We start from the raw sequence: 6,000 nt of genomic DNA, 5'->3' as shown, positions 1-6,000 counted from the left end.
CGTTCTACTAAGCAATCGAGAGGAGAATAAAAAGGCAAGGAGCACCGAAATTTAAGAGAAAATATAAAGCCCAATAACAACACGGAGATTACAAACCGTGGATATTAATACGAATAGCAATATAAAGACACGGTAGAATTAAGAATAGTAACATCCCAAGGTAATAGTAGAAGTAAACAGATTCTTCTGGTGGAAGATTAAAAAGAAGGATGACAGAAAGGATAATTAGGAAAATATCAATGATTAGAACTGGATGAAGCATTTTCAAAATCTTTTAGAAGTAAGGATTAAGAATGAAAATATAGAAAATGGGAGTAGTGAAAAAATAATAAAACGGAAAAAAAAAATTAATTTATAATGGAAATATCAGACAGAGTAATCGATGCAGATCACCGTATTTAATGATAGAGATCTTAATTTCCTTACTCACCGAAGAGTCAAATCTTTTAGATTTCGAAGATTTTCTTTAAATCCCTTGAATTCCGGAATTCAACCCTGACTACATCAAAAGATAAGACGCATCTTATTTTTTTTAAATTCAACCCTGACTCTGTCAAAAGTTAAGATGAATCTTTACTTTTCTATTTCACTCTTTGGCGATAGCTTCATTCGTACTCTTCGAATAATCGAATTATTTTTATCCATATTACTCAATGACGATAAAACTCAATTTATCAACTCATATTCGTCATGAAAACATTTTTATTGTTAGCCAAGACCACCTCACTCAAATTTCGGGACGAAATTTCTTTAACGGGTAGGTACTTTGATGACCCGGGAATTTTCGACCAAATTTAAACTTAATCTTTATATATTTGCGACACGATAAACAAAGTCTATAATGTTGAGTCTCGAAAACTTTGAACTATATTCATGTATATAGTTGACCTTGGCTAATCCCGATGATTCACGAACCAATGATTGTAAATAAATATGTAATTATATATAAATGTAAGTATATACATAATAACTTTAAATTTTAAAATATAATTTAAGCATTAAAAACTAAATATGTAAAATAAAACATAAAATCGTTAAGCAGTACTTAATAGGAATATATATTAAATATATGATTCTGTAGATAATTACTATTATATATATATATATATATATATATATATATATATATATATATATATATATATATATATATATATATATATCTATATCTATATATATATGTATATGTATATATATATCTATATCTATATATATATATGTATATGTATATGTATATATATATGTATATGTATATATATATATGTATATGTATATATATATGTACATATATATATACATATATATATATATATACATATATATATATATACATATATATATATATATATATATATATATATATATATATATATATATATATATATATATATATGATAAGATAAATAAAATTGATAAGAAATAAATATTCAACAAAAGATGATATATAAAATAAGAAATGATACATATATATAATACAAGTATGAATATAGTTGTTATATAAATATTTTTATTCCAATAATGATATCAGTATTAGTGTTATTAATATTATTAAAATATAATCTAACGATATGAATTTGATATATATATATATATATATATATATATATATATATATATATATATATATATATATATATATATATATATATATATATATATATATATTGATATAGTATTACTATAATCAATATTATTATTAATAATATTAATTAATATTAGCATTATTGTTATTAGCAATATTATTGTTATACATGTTATTATAATTGTTATCAAACTCGGTAGTAATAATTTTATTTATATTAATAAAATCATTATTAATATTATTATTAACAATACCATTAAGAACATTATTATAACTATTAGTATTATTATTTTAAAATTGTTATTATTAGAATTATTATTATTAAAATACTTAATTATTTATCAATATTAGTTATATTATATGAATTATAAAAGAATCGGATTTATATGAGTGGAATCCGTATTTTTGTCACAATCACGATGTACTAAATTTTGCTTTCTGTCTACAAATCGAATAAGATCACAGCAAACCAACAAAATCTGTTAGCAATCGTTGTTAGCTTTTATTTATTTATTTTTTTACGTCCTTCTTGTCTTCAAAACTTGTACCCGATGGAACCAAGTTCTCAATGCCAACAAAAGGATCAAATCATCTTTATTAGCTCAATTATATGATTACTACCTATACACAATGCTAGTACTCACTACAGGTGAGGATTAAAAAAAACAAAAATATTAGGATATATACATATATTACTTACACTCAAACCGTTACAGAGAGTTATTTAAAAATCATAATCGAACATGATCATCACCATTTAGAATCGCCACCCTACCACCTCTTAAATACCACCACATGAGACTATTCGTTCTTCTGCTGATGCTTGAACCATCATCGAACATCTCTTGCTCGAAGTTGTTACCACTATTTTCTGTTTCATGTTACCAAATCAAACCACCATAAAAATCACCTTAATTATTCCCTCTTGCAACCCGATCATTGTTACTGCTGCCGTATTGCTTTCTTTCCTAACGCCACCACCGAAACCACGATCACATACCAACATGAATAACCCGCCACTTTCTCCTTATATATAAATATATATACATATGAGCATACTATCACCGAAGCCATCAACACCTACTAAATACCTTATTTCGTTCTTCTATCTCTTCGATTGAACAACCATCACCCATATCACCACCTTGAAATAGCCACCCATTTCAAACCAATGCCATCGTAAAGCTCACCAACCTACTATATACGTATTTTTCTTTCTCCTCCAACTGACTGTTGCAGAAGTGCAGCTGTCCAACTTCTGGTCCTCCTGTTTTTCTGTTCGAAAGGTTACTTCCGCTCTCTTTAATTTTCAAAAAAAAAAAATTTATGATGAGTCGATATGTATTCGTAGTTGAGGGTTTATTTATTTAGAAGTTTTGAATATTAAATATCTAGTAGAATCAATCCCTAGTGACAAATTATGCTTGTGGAGCTAAATACATTTATGTGGCCGACATATGTAGGGTAAAGGTGATTTGGGTAAATTTGTTTTCTTTTAAAAAGATGATGATGTATGGCGAAGATCCCTGCTGGTTTCATAAATAATACAGCAAAGTTTGGTTATTAATTATTGAGATTGGGACGGTTAAAGAGAGTTAGAAACATATAAAGGCCACGTAGGATTTTTAAACACCTTGCAAATCGATAGATGGAATATACAGCGTATATACATATTAAACAAATACAGGATTACTCGTGGGGCTGTGTTATGATCATAATCGAGTAAACACTTGTGGGCTTCTAATTGTTTTAAGATCGTGGGCCAGAGAACATAAATAAATGGGGCCGTTAATGTCGGGCTTCTTTAACGTAAATATATGATGATGCAGAAGAGAAAATAGAAAAACGATATATATAGATTTATTTCGGTTATTAAAATAGAAAAGCAGAAGGATGAGCATTGGTTAAGGGGTTTGTGTCTTAAGCGAGAGGTTGCGGGTTCGAACCTGGTTGGGGCGATTCTTTTAGAACACTTTTTGAGGTAGCTTTTAATTTCAAAAAGTATTATTATTTTTATTATTGTTGTTGTTATTATTATTATTATTATTATTATTCATTGTTATTATGATAGATACAATTACTCTTAAAATGTGGAAGTATTATTAAGATTATCCTTAATAAAATTAAAAGGTATTATCATTATTATTAATCTTAATATTATTATTAATAAAACAAGTATTATTATTATTATTAATATTATCAAAATGATTATTAATATGATATTTAGTATTATTATTATTAAACTTATTATCATTAGTAGAAAAATCGTATATTCATAGTTATGATTATCAAGTATTATTATTATTATTATTGTTATTATTATTATTATTATTATTATTATTATTATTATTATTATTATTATTATTATTATTATTATTATTATTATTATTATTATTATTATTATTATTATTAAAAGTATCATTATTATAAATCTATTATCTTTATTAAAATTAGTATTAATATTACAAAGTATCATTAACAGAATTATCATTCAAACATTAATATTAGTACTATCTTATGATTACTGAAATTTCTATTAAAACTAGTATTATGATTAAAATTAACTATATTATTAAAAGTAATATGTCTACTAAAACTATCATTTTTATCTTTTTATTTATATTAAAAAGTTTCATTTTTAAATTAATATTATTACTATCATTATTATTATTATTTTATTCAGGATTACTACAAATAGATATATTTTTTTCCTACATATCACAATATTGTTATTAATAAAATGATATTAAATAAGTTATATGAATTAAGTATATTAAATTATTTATAGCTATATCTAAATAACATACAAAGACAACAAGTATATTATTAATAATAAATATAAATTAGCTAGATTACGATTTTATGTTTTAATAAATATAAAATTGATATAGGTTCGTGAATCCGAGGTCAACCCTACTTTTGTTCAATGTCGTCATATGTATTTTTACTACAAAATACAATAGGTGAGTTCATTTGATTCCCTTTTACTCTTTACATTTTTGGGACTGAGAATACATGCGCTGCTTTATAACTGTTTTACAACTGCTTTATTAAATGCCTTTGAAATCTATATTTTTGGACTGAGATGCTTTTATAAATATTTGACGAGATAGACACAAGCAAAACATTCCTCGAATGAATTATTATGCAGACAGAAGTTCTGCGGATTATTATTGAATTATGTGGACATGATTATTGCCACCATTGAATTATGTGGACATGATAATTGCCACCATTGAATTATGTGGACATGATAATTGCCACCATTGAATTATGTGGACATGATAATTGCCACCAGTTGATGTGAATGTTATATATCGAGAGAATGATTTTATACACAGGTTACGTGTATGTTATTTTTGTGCACAAGATATGTGTACGGTTACTATGATTTATGAAAAAAGATTTCGTACACGAGAAATGTGTACTGTATTTAAAAGATATAGCATGTACATTACAGGTGGGTATAGGATTCGGGCCCATTTGTACCATGCAGCATTTAAATTTTGTGGTCTATCAAAATGATGAATTTTACTGTTTTATGATAAACTTATGAACTCACCAACCTTTTGGTTGATACTTTAAAGCATGTTTATTCTCATGTATGAAAGAAATATTCCGCTGTGCATTTGCTCATATTACATGGAGTCGTTCATGGCATTTAGACGTCAGTTCACCGTGATGGTACCATGTGTTATTGTATTCGTTCGGAAGATTTTGGACGGGGTATGACACAGCTCCTGTAATTATATAGCTATTTCTAAATCACCCTGAACACCCCTATCGATACCTACTTAGCCTATCCCATATTACTGCCTCCTAATTGCTATTCAATCAAAGAACATATGCCTCTGTTTGTTCTATGTTATTCGCTATTGCTGCAATTAATAACCGAAACCACCAGCAATTCATTAACTATAATCGATTATCACTAAACCCTTCAAGAACACCATTTATTACAGCTCGTTTACAATCCAATTAAAAATACAGTATATATATAAATGGATGAAGAAATTAAGAAAATATCAATGAACCAATTACTCATTTGATCAATTGATGAACCGATTACCTGATCAATCGATGAAGGATGATAAGATGATGATCCTGATACGATGAAGATTAATATTGATGAACTGTTATTTGTGTTGATTGATGCTCGAACGATGATAAAGATAAATCGTTGATCTGTTATACCTCGATGATTGTTGTTTAATCAATTGATCAATTGAAGAACCGAAGGTCCCATGAACTGTGATTTATTCTGCGTTTTTGCTTCTGCTTTTCTCGATCTGTTTTGACGTTTATCAGTTTTGGGGAAGAACATCGCGTTATATTTTTTTTTTACTAAACAGATCAGTTAACTAAATGATTGTGGGTTGCTGTTTTGGGCCATTTATGATTGTTGCAGAGGTGGGATT

The sequence above is a fragment of the Rutidosis leptorrhynchoides genome, chromosome 9, assembly GCF_046630445.1.
Source record: "Rutidosis leptorrhynchoides isolate AG116_Rl617_1_P2 chromosome 9, CSIRO_AGI_Rlap_v1, whole genome shotgun sequence".
NCBI classification, from domain to species: Eukaryota; Viridiplantae; Streptophyta; class Magnoliopsida; order Asterales; family Asteraceae; genus Rutidosis; species Rutidosis leptorrhynchoides.
The sequence above is the reverse complement of the archived record's forward strand: the minus strand, read 5'-3'. Positions refer to the sequence as shown.